Consider the following 17,513-nt stretch of genomic DNA (forward strand, 5'->3'; position numbering starts at 1 on the left):
ATGGGAAATTTTTGCCAACAACTCTAAAGACAGTAGATTGCTAAACTGTCTTTTTCCCAGAATCAGAACTATTCTTGCGTTTTAAGACACAGCAATTCACCATATTTTAATTACTCATTTTTAAGAACATGGTGTGTTACAAAACTTGTGACTGTAAATTTGAAGATTCATTTTTTTTCCCCCCGGAGTTTACAAAATGAGCAAAAATATTATAGTAAACCACTGAAATTGACTGACTTAGACTTTCCAGACTTCGTCTTCAGGACCACAAACTGCCAACCTTCTGTATGTAATCTGAAATGATCCAAAGGTTGCTCACCCAGTACACATCCCCAAATTCCCAGTTTGAGCAAACACAGACATTTGATGAGAAGCCAAACCCAGAACAATATGCCTGGACTTTTTTGAACATGGAATTGCCTAGAATTAAAACTAATTCGTTCAGGGACCATGGACCAGGCCACAGTTCCACAATTGAGTTCCACAACATAGTGGAGAACTATTCTATTCATGTATTCATTCATTCATTCATTCATTCATTCATTCATTCATTCATCAAATATTTGTTGGCAGAAATCAAGGCCCCTGCCTCAGTAAGACATATTCTGGAGCGTGTGACAGAGATTAAGTATGTAAACAAACAAATAAACGAGATGATTTCAGTGGCAATAGATGAAAGTTTAATCTCTCCTCCCTTATCAGTTGTGTGAACTTGGTAATGTTTCTCAACCTTTTTGGTATATTAATTTTTAAGATGACAATGAAGCAACAGTTCTCCTAGGCTTGGAGTGAGGACTAAATTAGATTATACAGCAAAGCGCCTGGGAAATAGTAGTGTTTCACTGGCATAGGATATATGCTAGGAAGTCTGCAGTGCTATTTGTAATGTGCAAAACTGGAAATAACCCAATTCCTTCAGGGGTAAATGACAGATTAAAAAATAGACTTTAAGATATAATTTGAATAAAAAGTGTGGCGGAAAATATGTAGCATGATGCTATTAACAATAGAATGTTCATGAACATAAATGTATGTGTGCAGCAATATTTTTAAAAGGACAAGAAGCACACACATCAAATTCATGATGATGAATGTACACCGAGGGAAGGAAAGAACAGTATAACTAGGAAGAGGAGAGAATTCAAAGAGTACTGCACTTTTATTTATTATGTACTATTTATTTTATTTTTGAAATAAAGCACATGATAAATTGAATTAAAAGTAGTAAGAGGGGATTTTCTGGGGGAGATAACATCCAATGCATGGATAATTGAGGTACTGTATGAAAAACATAGTCTTGTGAAAGGAATATTCTTTGTACATTTGTGGCCATGCTTTCTACGTGGCAGTGACTTTGGCACGTTCATTTTGCTTGGCTTAGTGAGATTTTCTGTAATGAATGTCCTATTGGTTTTCAGTTAGCTCCTGTTTTTGAGGTAAAACATACTTCATATTTACTTGGGGTAATCAAGTAGGTTTTCTCAACATTTCATTTTATTTATTTATTTTTGTACTAACTATTTTGTTCATACATTATTTTCAGCCAGGGACTTCCTCCCATCTGGGATACAGCACAACATTCCTGACTTCTATTGTTGAGTTTAATTTAAAAAGTCAGAGTGTTCCAGTGCATGGTCACAGAATAGTTGACACACAATTTCTCCCTGCCCTGCATATTACAAAGACTTGATTGACTTTCACAGATTCCCAGTGGCCGTTCCTCGTTCCTCATGGGCTCTTTATATTACTAAGTATACACAGTTGTCTAACGTTGCCAGCCTAAATTCTTTCCAGCTCTGATGGCTTTTAACATTCACTGAGTACTTACAGTCCGTGCACATAGTCACTAAATGAGGTTGTTAAGTTTCCATTTTCCATCTCACATAAACGGCTACTCAAGCAGACAGAGACTGGGATGGATGCCCCACCCTATCCCCCAAACCAAAGCTATTTGGCAGAGATTTGCCTTTCCTTACACAAGTAGGGAAAAGGGTTTTGGTGGCTAACATCTTCATTCACCATATTCATTGCATGAAAACCAGAATATACTTAACATAAAATTTGCCGTTGTGGTAGCTGTTTAAAAGTCTAATAAAACGAAGCAAGCAATATACAGCAATAAGTTTTCCTTTCTGGGTTCTTATCAGGATTCAGTGGGACATATTTTTCTGTTTCCTTTGGAGACATACTGTCTGTGAGATTTTTAGTCTATCTAACAAGATTTCAGGAAAAATAAGAACACCCCCAGAGTACATTCATTTAATGAAGCAAGTTCATAAAGGGAATGTTTAAAAGTATTCGGTTTATTTGCTTGCATGATTTTGTACCTTGCATCATCGAGTCATACTGTCCATGCCACACCTGAGTCCTGGAGTTAGGCTGTAACAACCTTGAGGAAGGTGGTCACGGCTTCCAGGACCCCAGCAATACTTCAACCACTGAAACAGAGGAATTAACTACTGAAAAAACAAGCAGGACTGTCTCAATTCTCAATTCTCAGGGCTTTTTAATAAAATCCTTCTATTGGATGCTCATTCCTATCTGACCCCATATTTTGTTAACTTGTGGTACGGCTTCTCTGATCAGAGAAAACCACTATTGCTTGTAGTTCTCCTGATACTACTTATCTTTGTGCCATTAACCCTCATGGAGTTCCTCCTTGTTTGTTTCAGTAATCCTGCTACAAGAGAATGTTTCAAACCCATTTTCTTGTAAGACATTCCCCTAATTCTTTCTCATTTCTCCAATCATCTATATGTTTTACACTCCCTTAGCACTTTGTACGTACAGGTTTCACCATATGATCTGACATTTCTTCATCTTATCCTTAATAACAGCTCTGGAGCTTAATGAAAACATCTTTGTTTTTATCCCTTAAACCTTCACTGTCACCGCCAACCTGAGACCAGTACCGTGTCTTTTTCTTCTGTGTCTTGACTTTTAAATCACAATTATTGAACAATGTGTGGAAGAATCAAAGGTAGATAACATTGATTATAATCATCAAGATCTCACAATCATAAGGACTCATCTAAGAAATCATATGTTATTTATTATAAAATAATGACAAAATATTTAAATAATTTCTAACAAATATAGAGGAGATATGAAATGTTGCCCAACAAATTGCCTCAAAAATATTTTTTTGGGCGAATGAAGATACAGAGAAATTATTTCTACATGGGGATCAAGACATATTGTAAGAAGAAGGTAACATTTGACTTGGGAGAAGTTTTAAGTCACTCATTTAACACATGTTAAGCAGCTAATAGTCACCAGGTACTGTGATAGGCATTAGCCTGAATAGAATTTTACCAGGTGAAAAGAAAGGGATTAAAAGTCTACGAGCAAATGAGGAGCTGTAAGGCTTAAGCAATAGTAATGGAGCCAGTCTAGTGTTCATAGTCAGCAAACAGTTATACTATTTCTATGTGCTTAGTATTGTGTTCAGTTCTGAGAATGCAGAAATGACACAGAATAACAGCACCCTCTTCCTAGAATTCAAAATGTAGTAAGAGAGACAAGCAAACAATTTTCAAAAAAAAAAAAAAAAAGTGGTAATTGGTGTAAGAGAGGCATATAAGCTATGCTCCTAGAACTAAGAGATACCGAAAAATAATGCACAGCTTCTGCCTTAGTGAGAAACATAAAAATAGTATAGCTTATGTGATAAATATTGAGACTAAGAATAAACACAGAGTGCGTTGGGAAGTTTGCAAATATACAGGACAAACTAGATTACAGGTGAAAGAAAGTGTGGCTAGAACTGGATTAAAAAAAAAAAAAAGGTTGTGTCCAGGTCAGCAAAGCTTTTTATGATATCCTATGGAATCTTATCTTTAGGCTATACGAGTGGGAATCTTTGAAGTATTTTGCATTGGTCACAGAGGTTATTAGAATGGCCAAGTTCAATGATCAATGAAGTAATAAAAATGAAGGATGTGACAGTTAGAAGTCCAGTATTCAAAAGAGCGACTTAAAAACAAGGCTAAACTGTGATGGAGAATACCACAGACATTACAATAAACAGGGAAGTCAACAAAAACAAACCTTGCTGAATAAATGATTCAATAATTCTTTTCTGGTTATTTGCCTGAGAAGAGAAAAGCGTGAAACTTGGAATATTGTACTTCTGTGTCTTGTCCAAATTCCACTGAGGAGGAGCAGTGACACAGGAAGTGGGAAAGGCTCTGGGTCATACCACTGGGGCCACTGCTGTCTGTAAATCTCTGTTCATCCTGTCAAAGGGAAAATTGGTTGGCCTGAGGTGCATATAAATGGGTCTGAGGAGCATTTAGTCAGAGTTAAGTAACATTTCTTTTTTGGGAATTTTACCTGTTATTATAATTTTATAAATAGTAAAGTTCAGCACACGATGGCTCATAGCTTCACAGCAGGAAGTTCTACTCAACATTCCAGAAAGTTCTGTTTTACTTTTCCAGTACCTCAGTTATAGAAAATGTTCAGAAAGATTTGAGAGTTGGGAAGTCTGCATTCTGAAATTCCCTCTTCCTATGACTTGCTATGAAAACATTGGCACCTCAAACTCTGTGGTTCCTTTTTTCCTCTGAAAATTTATCTCCATGCCCCTTTTCGTTTTAATATTGTATAAATATCTTACAATAATATATCCTAATTTCATTTTAGAAATTAAGTAATACAAAATGCTTTTAACATCTCCTTTGAGTTATTATTTTATCACCTTCACTTCACTAAACTGAACCAGTCATTTTATTATAGGCTCCTAACACTTGTCTTTGACTGACTGTCTTCCTGTTGTTCTTTTGCTTTGTTCCATTGTTTAATACTGACTTCCCTTTATCATTGATAAACTCTTCTGATAACTTTTGATATATTCTGCCTTTAATCCCAAAGCATTCCTATCTTGTTCTTTAACTTTTAGTGTAATTGTATCATGTTAAGTCAGTACTCCCTAATGTCTGTATGATCAAGCAAAACTACCTATCAAAACATTTCATCTGAATTAGTTTAACTTGAATGAATTAGCCACTTAGACTAAATCTATTATGCAATTAATTATATAATCTAAGTTACATATGCACACACACACACACACACACACACACACTTGATATTTTGAACTCTGCCTTATTTACCTGTTGCAGTATCAAATGTTTGAGGATAGCAATCACATCTCATTCGATTATATTAAAATAACACAGTGCTAATAAAGGTCCACATTGTTTGTAGGTGTGAATTAATTTGGGGCAATGATGATGCCATACCTTGTTGTAAGATTTGTGTCCTATTATCAAAGTTATTGAACTATTTAAGGTCTTGTCAAATTTCTCATATAAACAGGAATAAATAAGATTACATTTTTTGAGGGAAAATATACGCCTAAAGAAATAAATATATTTATTTAAAAATAAATCTTCCTCATATAACTCATGCTACTTTTTTCTGATAAGAACAATATAATTTTAAGAAAATATCTGAAGAATACACTATGAATAAGATGAAACATCAAATTTAGCATTTAAATACAAATATTGTAGCACTAAAGAGCTATATAAAATTTCAAGTATAACATTCATTTGAAGAAACACCATTCTATTTTGTTGTCATTCTAGTCAAATACATGTTTGAGTTGATATATATATATATATCCACAGGATGGGGGATAAATATTAATTTTTTTACCCAAAATAGACTTTCACTAACAACAGGTCAGTGGAACTCTTGACATGTCCGCAAGTATGCTCAACTACAGGCTTAATCTATTTTATCTGTCTCTCTTTTTGTTTTTTGGAATATGAGGTTGTCATTGGCCCTTTGATAAGTATACATTATTGGGGTTTGGTTTATCCCAAACAGCATATGCTAAACTATGCTAAGTAGAGGTTTAAATTTGAAAATGATATTGAAATGATACTTTAGTTATAGACAAGAGGGAGAAAAAAGAATTTGCCTTTCCATTGCCAATGTCTTCCACATCAAGGGGACTGGGTCAGAGATGTCACTGGTGTGCTTCCTTTTTCATTTTGCATCTCGGAAGCCCTTTCTTTCTCTCCCTTTCTTCCTTTTGTTTTTCCCTATGCATAAGAAGGGTCAAAAGGCCACAAACTTTCAGCCATTTTAAATTGAATACCTGTAGGTCTTTGCTTTTGTTTTTGTTTTTGTAGGTTAAGAAAGAGTTTAGATGTCTGGGGAGACACTCTCTTAGGTCTGACTTAATAAAGAGGACCATGATGCAGTCACAGGTTAACCTGTTGAGATAGCAATGCATGTTTTGTTCTTTTTCTATATTCTCTCCATTGGAAGAACACACGCAGACACTTTGTATGCCTTTACCCCAGAAAAGTTTGTGTAGTGTACTCTACCTCAAATGTCCCTTTCTGTCTTTATTTTTTTCTATAGAAAATGTAAGCTTCTTGAAAATATGATCGTGAGGATGACAGGTAAGAAGGAGAAGCAGTCAAAGGGGAGATAATTCTGCTTCGTTCCAAAGTAGAGGATACAGGTTCACAGATTCTGTGAGTGGTGTAGACTAAACACCTTGCAGCACCTAGGAAGATGGGAGGGAGGGGCATTAAGCGAAGTGACACCCAGACTTCCAGCCCCATCAAATTATCCTTTGCTCAAGAAGACATAGAAAGATAGTGTTGCTGTACAGCAAGGTACCCTGAGAGTTTGGACAATGCATGTATAAGTGGTAACCCGATATGGACAAAGAGACCTTGGACCTAAATAAAGAGTGGGAAACAGGAAATAAGTTAATGAATGAAACTTAATTGTTTGCCAACTCTAAGGGACACAAACTCATTGTCAGAATTACTTTGATTTAAAGAGGAATATGTGATATGACATTTACTACATGTTTCAATTTGTGGAGGAAGAGTCACATCAAGTACAATATTTAGTAATGTGCCTTTAGGTTGAACCCATTGTTAAAATCAAAATATGTCAGTCTGGTTGGTAAAGAAAACAATGCTAACTCATATAAATTCTAATGTAAATTGAATTTGTTCCACGCCAAGGTAGACATTGAATCTATAGTGTGCATTCCTTCTGAGTAGGTCCAGCACATATCCTGCCTTTCTGAGGGCCATCCTGGTTCATGCACATAGTCCTGGCAAAACTATTAACAGTATCCACTTTCACAATCAAGAGTGTTATCATAGTTTGAATGATGAATGATGTTGTCATTCATCACAGGAAATATTCTGGCCTTGAGATAATCACCAGCTTATGATCATTATCCTGGAAATATGCAGTTGTCCCAGTTTTTAAATAGTATGAATATAGTTAGTGTTTTGTAATTCTCCATTGAATAGGAAATGCATGGTAATCCGTTATTCATAAATTTAAGTATTTATAAGAAATGCTAAAAACAAACAGCCAGAATAGAGAGAAAAAGGTTGTTATAAATCTGTTAACCTACTTTTTAAATTTAATAAAGATTTAACCTTCTGAATCTGCAGGAGATGCTGGAAGAAATTAATAAAAACTTCAGCCTGACACATTTTCTGATAATTAGCAACAATGAGAAAAGTCTGAAATACCACTTGCTACGGTGCATGAATTCACAAAAGACATTGTATAAGTTATTTGCATTTCTCAGGTTACATAGAACTTCTGATTACTTAAACAAACAATAAAATATAGGTGGCCTTCTGATGCCAGTGTTCCTTTGCCAAAAATGTTGGTTGCAATGACATTCTGAATTTATATTGTTATGGGTGAAAATGATAAATACCAATTTGATCAAAATGACAATCATGTTTAATAAAAGCTCATGGAAAAAAAGTAAAGAATGATTTCAATCAGCAATGGGGAAATCAAATATTTAAAAAAAGAACACCCTGAAAAAGTTTTATAAAATAAAGCTTTTAAAATAATTAAATGTGCTAAAATATTTTATCAAAGAGCATTGAAAAAGTGAAAAACAAAACAAAACAAAAAACTTATCATCAGAATGTTTTCCACTATCAATTATAAAGTTAATATGAATAATATCAACAAATGTGTCATCACAATCTAGATTCCTGGCCCCATTTGTTGCAGAATGTTTATCCACAGATTGAGAAAATATGTTTTTGTACAAACTTTTTAAATGAAATAAAATATTGAATATCATTGACAAAATTTCAACTGCTGCACATAACAGTGTTTTAATAATTTATTTAAAAGGAAAAAATCATGACTTGGAATTACATTTAATGGTTTTGTCAAACTTGTGAGTTAGAAGAAATATTGGGAATAATGTCTCAAATAACTCATTGTTAGAGAAACAGTGTTGTCAGTTGAAACAGTTATAGGAACACTTCCCTGGAATTTATGGAGGGAAATCTATAATACTATGGAGGAAGTCGAGCACTGTCAAATATTTGAAAAATATTCTTGATCTTTTCATTTGGCACTAACAAAATCATTGCATTCAATATCTTGGAATAATGCAATAAAAGATGTAAATCAAGTAAAACTCCTTTTTTGTTCAGTAAAAATCTTGTATGTGTATTTTCTATCATACATCAAATAAACAGCAAGGACATTGAATAATATATCTGAATAGATAGGAATTGAAATAATAAAAATTGGGAGAATATTAGATCTGATCCTGAATGATCTCTTCCTCTCCCAGACTCTACATATTGACATTTATTTGGCAATAATCATTCACTACCTTACATAATGCATAATGTCTTGTTCATTTTATTTGTTAATACCAGTGGGGTAAAGTACATTTCATAATATAAATGGTGTTCCTTTGTCTCTTCTGTATAGTATTTTTTTAATGCTGCACCAAGGACCTTGCAGAATAAGTTTGCTACCATGATTTTAACTTTATAGATGAACATCCTCAAATATCCTGAAAAACGTCATCTAGAAAATATATACTTCATGTAGGTGGTATTCCCCTTGAGAGCAAATAGGGAGAAGATATTCACTTCAAAGATATTTATAATGTCATTTATAAAATTTAATGGATTTGAAAACAACATACATTTTCAACAGCAGGGTATGGGTAAAGTAAATCATGATAAATCTGTATAATAGATTATTAGATATATAATAAGAATATTTTATAGAAATGTTAATGATTTGACAAAATACTATGACTTGTTAATCAATGATGTTAAATATAAGAAAGTAAGATACAAGACTATATATACAATATGTTAATCACACGTATAGATGTATTGTGTGTATACTTATAAATAAATTATAGAAAAATGTTAAAAGGTTAATAACTGTTGACTGTAATTGGCAGTTACCAATTATTATATTATTATATTTTCTGCTTATTTTCTCCCTTTTCTACATGAGTATGTCTATTTTCTAATTAGAAAATTCATTGGTTATAAATGTTGTTAACATTTGTTAACAACACTGGAAACTGCGATATTATGCTAGGCTATCCCAGGAGAAGCCAGCCTATAGGCCAAGTTTATAATTAGTAAGAGTTAAAACCTGGCACTAACCATTTCCATTAATAATTATTCTATCACCAATAAATAAAAAATATGTTTGATACAATTCTAAATGTCTTCATGGGATCTTGACGTTTGACATTATACTCTCAAAAGTCAATATGTATTTCTCTTATCAGTGATAAATATTGGTGGTTGGAATCCTACCCTACACACTTTCTAATAAACATACTAATAAGGATGTTGAAAAGCTATCTGTTATATGGTTCTCTGCTTTTTCTGTCTGACTTATTTCACTTAGCATTATAATCTCAAGATCCATCCATGTTGTCACAAATGATCAATTTCATCTTTTCTTACCGCCAAATAGTATTCCATTGTGTATATATACCACAACTTCTTCATGCATTCATCTATCAAAGGACATTTTGGTTGTTTTCATGTCTTAGGCACTGTAAATAAATGATTTCACTGATATGTGGTATATAAACCAAAAACAATAAAAGAACAAGACAAACAAATAAGAAACAAAAACTCATAGACACAGACAATAGTTTAGTGGTTACCAGAGGGTAAGGTAGGAGGAGGGTAGTAGATGAGGGTAAAGGGGAACAAATATATGGCAGTGTAAGAACTGACTCTGGGTGGTGAACACACAATGGGATTTATAGATGATGTAATGCAGAATTGTACACCTGAAATCTATGCAACTTTACTAACAATTGTCAGCCCAATAAACTTTAATTTAAAAAAAAAAAAGAAAAGCTATCTGTCACCATATGCCAAAATTAACTCAAAATGGATCAAAGACCGAAACATAAGATCTGAAAAAATAAAATGTATGGAAGAAAGCATAGGTACTAAACTTATGGACCTTGGGTTAGATTTTATGAAGTTGACCTCAAAGGCAAAAGAAGCAAAAGCTAAAATAAACGAATGGGACTATATCAAACTGAAAAGCTTCTGCACAGCAAAAGAAACCATAAACAAAACAAAAAGGCAACTAACTGAATAGGAAAATATATTTGCAAATAATGTCTCTGATAAGGGGCTAATATCCAAAATGTATAAAGAACTCATACAACTCAACAATAAAACAAGCAATCCAATTAAAAAATGTACAGAAGACCTGCACAGACACTTCTCCCAAGAAGACATAGAAATGGCCAACAGATATATGAAAAAATGCTCAACTTTACTAGCTATTAGGGAAATACAAATAAAAACCACAATGAGATATCACCTCACCCCAGTCAGAATGGCTATCATCAACAAGACAGATAATAACAAGGGTTGGAGAGGCTGTGGAGAAAAAGGAACCCTCATGCACTGTTGGTGGGAATGTAAATTGGTAGAGTCATCATGGAAAAACAGTGTGAAGTTTCCTCAAAAAATTAAGAATAGAATTACCATACGATCCAGCAATTCCTCTCCTGGGTATCAAACCAAAAGATCTGAAAATATTTATCTGTAAAGATATATGTACTCTAACGTTCATTGCAGCTTTATTTACAATGGCCAAGACATGGAAACAACTAAAGTGCCCTTCAATACATGATTGGATAAAGAAGTTGTGGTACCTATACACAATGGAATACTACTCTGTCATAAGAAAAGATGAAATACTGCCATTTGTGACAACATGGATGGATCTTGAGATTATCATGTTAAGTGAAATAAGTCAGACAGAAAAATCGAGAACTATATGACTTCACTGATATGTGGGATATAAAACTGAAAGCAACAAATGAACAAGACAAACAAATAACAAAAACTCATAGACTCAGACAACAGTTTAGTGGTTACCAGAGGGTAAGCGGGGTGGGGGGAGATAGAAGAGGGAAAAAGGGGTCAGACATACAATGATGGAAGGAGAACTGACTCTGAGTGGTGAACACACAATGTGATGATATATAGATGATGTATGATAGTAATCGCACACTTGAAACCTATATAATTTTACTAACCAATGTCACCCCAATAAATTTAATTTTTTAAAAAAGATAATATGAGAAACACACAGCGGCTGCCTCAGAGCAGGTGGTTAGCTAATCATTCTTCGTCTAAAATTTAGACTTAATTGCAGAAAGTTATTTGATCTCTTAAAGGATTAGCAGCTGGGCCTTCAATACAAAAAAAATATAGTAAGTACTTTGAACATTTCCACTAATATGACTTTGGAGTGTCACTGGGTGGTAAATGTCAAGCCCGAGTGCTGGTTAATAGTCTATTTTGTCTATTGAAGGTATTTCAGCACAAACCTGCCAGTTTGTATATCTCCTGAGGAGCAGTGAGTAGTGGAATTTCCAAGTAGCCTCCACAGACTGAGGCAAAATGTAGGCAAAACACTAAGTAAGACTTCTAGCAAAAAAAGACTTCCAGCAGCCTGCGCAGTTATGGACTGTGACAATCAAATTCCCCTAGCATACCTTAGCCCTTCGTTTATTCATTAATTAATCTTAGTGTATTTGTCTTTAATTAAACTTCTGTCTATTGAGTTTCTATTAAAGGACAGGACCATTTGGGATATACCCATATTACCTAACAAAATAGACAGTGTTCCTGACCTTGTGGAATTTACAGTCTAGGAGGCAAGTTGTCAGTAATGAGATACTCTTTTTGAACCTCTATAGGAACATTTAAGTGTTAACTGTTGAGTCTAAGCAAAATGGATAGCCCCTGAAATAGCAATGATGAAGCTAAGTGTTCTGAATGATGTGTGGCTGTTTGAAATTGAACTTTTGAGCTGCATTTACTTTTAAAGAATAGTTCGCATTCATTTCCCAAATATTTGCTAGCCTCTGATAGTGTGCTAGCTGTTGGGAACACAGAAGGAAAAGGCAGGGTCTTTCCAATATAGACACAATGGGCTTAATAATCATAATTGTCACCGTCAGTTTTGAAGATCAAGAATAAAGATAATGTAAGAAAGAAAGGAAAAGAGAGAACAAAAGGGAAGCCATTATTTATGGATCACATACTTTGGGTTTGATACTACGTTTGGCATTTTGGTTTGATAATACGTTTGGCATTTTACAAATTACTTCACTTAATACCTGTAACAGACAAGTAAAGTATATATTATTATTCTGTACTCATGATGAGAAAACTGAGGGTCAGAAAATAGGTAAATTGTCAAAAGCTATTCAGCTAATTAGTAGTAAAGCTAGAATTTTAAACTGAAGCAATATTACTTTGTCACATACATGTGTATTTTGAACCATAGCAATAATGTCATTCCTATGTGTCTTGTAAATCTTTAAAAATCTCTAATGAAATGTAATAACAAACTAGGTGCAATGTGATGTATACAAGGGTGAAAATTGCCCATTGAGATTCAATTTCAAAATATTATCTGGGAAACACTGGATCTGCTATAAGTGAACGAGTGAATGAATGAATATACGCACACATGCATACCTACCAACATACATAAATCAATCCTGAAAGTTAAGCAATTTAAAAATGTCTCAGCATCTCCCAGCTTAGTTGTATATAAGTTGTCTAGCTTTCACATAATTTTATATTATAGTAGGGCAAAGATTTTTAAATAACACAATTTACTTTAGGGAAAATTAAAAATTACTTAATGATCAAGGGAAGAGTTATAGTTTAAAATCTAAATAAATATATTTTACTTCTCTTGTGGGAAAAGAAATCATGTTAATTTCTATATAAATAAAATCTTTATAGTTAGCCTATCATTTGTATATATTACTTTTTCTAATATTTGCATCTTTAGCTGGATATATGAAAATGTGTCAGGTTTTGACAGCTTGAAGAAGTCTAATATTTTAGAGTCTCTTTTTAGCTTAGGCACAAAGCTATGCAAAACACTTTTCACTTCTGGCAAAAACAATGGGGAAAAAAAGCATTAGTTTCTCCAGGATGAGTTTTGGTACTTCCCACTCAAGGAAAGTTCAGAAACACAAACTGAGATCAGAATTTTTCACTAATTTCTGGCCCTTCTCTTTCTCCCTAGTCTGGCAACAAAATGTGGAAAACATATTTGTTCAAGGGCAATGTGAACTTTTTCTGAACCTCTCAAGACATCCACTCTTAGTTATAGAAAAACAGAACTTTTTAGTTCTCTTTTTAAAATTTCGTCTTTGTTTTAGTTTTAAATTAAGTTTATGGGGTTGATTTTCGTTAATAAAATTATATAGGTTTCAAGCGTACAATTCTGTAATACATCATATATATAGACTGCATTGTGTGTTCGCCACTCAAAGTTAATTCTCCTTCTGTCACCATATATTTGACCCCCTTTACCTGCTTCTACCATCCCCGTCCCCTCTTACTCTCTGGTAACCATTAAATTGTTGTCTGTGTCTATGAGTTTTTGCTTGTTTGTGTGTTTAGTTCATTTGTTGCTGTCAGCTTTATATCCCACATATCAATGAAATCATATGGTTCTCGACATTTTCTGTCTGATGTATTTCACTTAGCATGATAATCTCAAGATCCATCCATGTTGTAACAAATGGCAGTATTTCATCTCTTTTTATGGCTGAGTAATATTCCATGGTATATGTGTACCACATCTTCTTTATCCAATCATCTATCAAAGGACACTTCAATTGTTTCCATGTCTTGGCCAGTGAGAATAATTCTTCAATGAACATTCTTAACTTTAACTATTGAAGCCACTAAAAAATCATACTATGTCTTCTCCCAGTGTCCATCTAATCAGAATTCATTTTCCTTTCTTAATTTATCACACTATAAGTAATCTTATGCCAAAGTCTGAATTTATAGAACCCTTAATCAAAGACATGAAAATCAGTTTTATTGCCAGATTAAAATAGCTGATATTCTTTAAAATGTCCCTTTTCTACCTCGCATGATATTTAAGCCAGAACTACTACTGAAATAGCATGACGGTTAACTGAGTAGAATGGATTCTTTTTTAAAAGGTCAAAATCTATTATGTTTATCTTAGTAGTCTCCAGAGTTATTAGCTTATTTGAGAGTGGCCATGCAAAGGAGTTAATTTAGAAATTGTTTATTTCATGTTATGAATGGAAAAGAAAAAACAAAACAAAACTGGAACAAAGACAGGAGGCCATACTGTTTGGATAAATGTTGCATTATGTTTGCTAGCGTCTCAAAAGTTTTTTCAGAGACTAAATACTTCTTCTAATATAGTGATTCTCAAATACAAGTTTGGTTAAGAAAAATAGGAATCTGCACAATGACTAATTGCAAAACAATTTACCAAAATACAAACTAAATAGTAGGATCCCTCTAGGAAGAAAGAAATATGCTGAAGGGAAGTCAACAGTATCTCTGAAATTAAGAAAGCAACAAAGTAAAGAGGAATTACCCTTCCATCCATCTCACCCCAAACCCTCTGATTCATTGCTGGCAGGGACGTTGAGTAGCTCACTGTTATAGCTTACTCAGCTGAGGATATCATGGTGAGTTGTGAAAGAGAGCCTTAGACAAAGAACTTGTATTTCTTTGCTCTCAATTTTCTTTTTCTTTGTAGAAGTGTTTGCTTCTTTTAAGAAAAGAATGGTCTGATAACATTACTGTCACTGTATTTATTTATTTGAATCCTTTTCAGAAATAGCATCCTGAGTTTTACATTTTTCTTTGATTTTTCAAAAAGTGAATTTAGAGGGGCAGCCAGATAGCTCAGTTGGTTAGAGCACAAGCTCTTAACAGGATGTCCAGTTCAATTCCCACATGGGCCAGTGAGCTTCGCTCTCCACAACTAGATTGAAGACAATGAGCTGCTGCTGAGCTGTCGGTGGGGCAGCCAGATGGCTCAGTTGGTTGGAGTGCGAGCTCTCAACAACAAAGTTGCCAGTTCAATTCCTGCATGGAATGGTGGGCTGCGCCTCCTGCAACTAAAGATTGAAAAACGGCAACTGGACTTGGAGCTGAGCTGCGTCTTCCATAACTAGATTGAAGGACAACGACTATACTTGGAGCTGATGGGCCCTGGGAAAACACACTGTTCCCCAATATTCCCCAATAAAAATCTTTAAAAAAAAAGTGAATTTAGAGCTTAACATTATGGAGCACAAAAGGTGAACTACATGATTTGGGCACACACTGATCTGGATCATACGTTCTACCAGCTTACATGTAATATGCATGGCTGACTCTTTCCACTGTGCTGTGTCTGGAGAAACATCAGGTTCCCATTTCATTTTCCTTATATATTTCCCAGTGCTTAAAAGTACAAAAAAAAAAAAAATTGCTTTAGAAATTCTTTGAAAAGCTGTCTAGTTGGCTCTCCTATCTTCAAGAAATCTGTCTCTTAATTCATCTGTTCTTCACACAGGAGCATATATCCTGGATTACAACCCATCAGAGAAGATCCCCCCACTTCCTCGAAAAGAACATTACAAGGCAGAAATGATCTTTATGCAGGTTCGTACTACATGGGGTATTTTAAGAAAAAGTTTACTGGCCCCTGCACTAGGATACATGGAGTATCCTAGTGCAGGGGCCAGTAAACTTTTTCTGTAAAAATATTGTAAGCTTTGTGGTCCATTCTGTCTCTGTTGCAACTAGTCAACTATTTGCATTTCATACAACAGTCACATACTATGAACTTTAAAAATTTTAAACCTCTAAATGGTAAATATATACAAATCTTTCTTAGCTCATGAGCCATACAAAAACAGGCTGAGGCTGGATTTGCCCCAGGGCTGTAATTTGCTGACTTCAGACCTGATGCTTTGGTTAGAAGCCTGAAACTTGAAATTAGCCACACTTGAGTAGAACTAAAATTCCACCATTTATTGTACAGCCTTAGCAAAACACCTACCCCTTCGGTGTCTCCTACTTATAGGATTAACTAAAGGATTAACTAAAGTTAAATCTTATCACATATTCATTTTAGTAAGTTCATTTTTTGCTACAACTCTTTCAAGTGAAGACGTAAACCTATTTCACCTTGAGTCCTCCTCTGTATAAACAAAAAAAAAAAGTGAGATCATAACTCACTATGATCTTTGGTAAATAACCTTTTTTGCAAAACTTGAAGCTTCTTTGTGTCATTCTCTTTCCTACTTCAAACTATGCTGATTCCTCCAACTTTTATTTAGGGACATTTTTTTTTTCTTTCGACTCTTTAATCATGTTCTGAAATTATTTGAAACTCTGAAATGTTTCATAATCCTCTGAATTTCTGATGCCAAGAGTGGACTGAATTTTATGACCAACTGTGTAGCCATGGATTCAAAATCTTTGTATAACCACATGGAACGTTCCCAGAAGAAGAATCATGGGTTTATATTTTCTGAAAATTTGAGTATCATCTCTAATGATTTTCCTTTCCAGAAAGAGTAAAATGTTTTACACACTATTATTATTCATTTTGCTATTTATTTTGTAGTAGTATTTGTTGTTCTTATATGAATTCAAAGTCCTGTTGATGTTTTAAAGGTGTCCTAGTTGATTTATTTCTTCAACTAGTTACTTTAGCACTGCTCTTAAAAATTGCTTTTTTTACTTTTACCTCTTCTTTAATTTTTAAATATAAATTTATTTATAAATCATCACTGCAAGGATACCACTGGTTGTACTTACATAACAACACCTATACCTTCCTCTACCCTTTCCTTCCTTGACAACCACTAATCTTTTCTCCATCTTTATAACTTTGTCAATTCTATAACTTTTTTAATTCAAGAAAGTTGTATAAATGAAATCACATGATATGTAATTTTTTGGAATTCTCTTTTTTTCACTGAGCGTAATTCCTTTGAGATTTACTGAGTTGTTGTGTGTATCAATAGTATAGTTTGTTCCTTTTTGATTGCTGAGTTCTGTGTTCCATGGTACGGATGTACCACAGTTTATCCATCCATTCACTGGTTGAAGAACATCTGGATGGTTTCCAGTTTTAGGCAATTATGAATAAAGCTACTGTGAACATTCTTATGTAGGTTTTCCTGTGTAAACATTACTTCTCATTTCTCTAAGATATATGCCTAAGAATTCAATTGCTGAGTCATAAAATAACTACATGGTGAGTTTTGTAAGAAACTGCTCAATTGTTTTCCAGAGTAGCTCCAACATTTCACATTCTCACCAACAAAGTATGAGCGGTCCACTTTCTTCATAACCTCACCAGCATTGAGTTTTGCCACTATTTTT

This window comes from Rhinolophus ferrumequinum, chromosome 10, assembly GCF_004115265.2.
Source record: "Rhinolophus ferrumequinum isolate MPI-CBG mRhiFer1 chromosome 10, mRhiFer1_v1.p, whole genome shotgun sequence".
Lineage (NCBI taxonomy): Eukaryota > Metazoa > Chordata > Mammalia > Chiroptera > Rhinolophidae > Rhinolophus > Rhinolophus ferrumequinum.